General features: G+C 59.0%; 1 protein-coding gene across 1 annotated transcript in view; it reads right to left on the bottom strand.

The window, feature by feature from the left end:
* The window catches only part of ZNF746 (zinc finger protein 746), a 27,493-nt gene extending 26,920 nt beyond the window's left edge, over window positions 1-573 (bottom strand). Inside the window, exon 1 of the mRNA XM_011989538.1 lies at window positions 182-573. The gene's annotated coding sequence lies outside the window, so the exon portion shown is untranslated. The remainder of the gene's footprint in view (window positions 1-181) is intronic.

Below are 573 nucleotides of genomic sequence, written 5' to 3'. Positions count from 1 at the left end.
TTCCTTAAAAACCCGGCTCAAATCACAGAGGCACAGAGAATCAGGAGAGCATCAGGCCAGGAGGGGTGGACAGCGGTACCAGGCGGCCCCCTGACACTCCTTCCCCTGGAGACCACCGCAAGCTTCCACCTGGGCGCCAGCACTCACCCCTTTCTGTTTCGCACAATTATTGCCTGCGTACCTGTCTGCTTGGTCCTTGAATACACGGAGCCACTGTGTGTCTTTTTTCACACTTTGCAGCTGGGTAATCCTGGGCAAGTTAACTTCTCTAGGCCCCGGGTTTTTCTTTTGTATGACAGAGATTAACACCAGTACCCAGCCGACAGGCTTGCTGTGAGGACAGACTAACGCCTCAACAGGGCTTGTTCAAGTGCCTGGCTCTATATTCCCTTCCGAGCCGACCCCAGGGAGCTGCGCACGTAGTGGGTGTCGGTGTATGCGGATTCGAAGCCGGACACCTCCCAGGTGCCACCAGGCCGCTGCGGGGGAGATGGAGAGGGACCTACAGGCCGAGCGCCAGGCAGAGAAAGGAGCCGCGGGTGGCGGGGGGGGCACCTAGAAGGGGGGGACAGC

Source organism: Mandrillus leucophaeus, unplaced genomic scaffold (genome assembly GCF_000951045.1).
Source record: "Mandrillus leucophaeus isolate KB7577 unplaced genomic scaffold, Mleu.le_1.0 Scaffold357, whole genome shotgun sequence".
Lineage (NCBI taxonomy): Eukaryota > Metazoa > Chordata > Mammalia > Primates > Cercopithecidae > Mandrillus > Mandrillus leucophaeus.
This window is presented reverse-complemented; position numbering and strand designations above follow the sequence as displayed.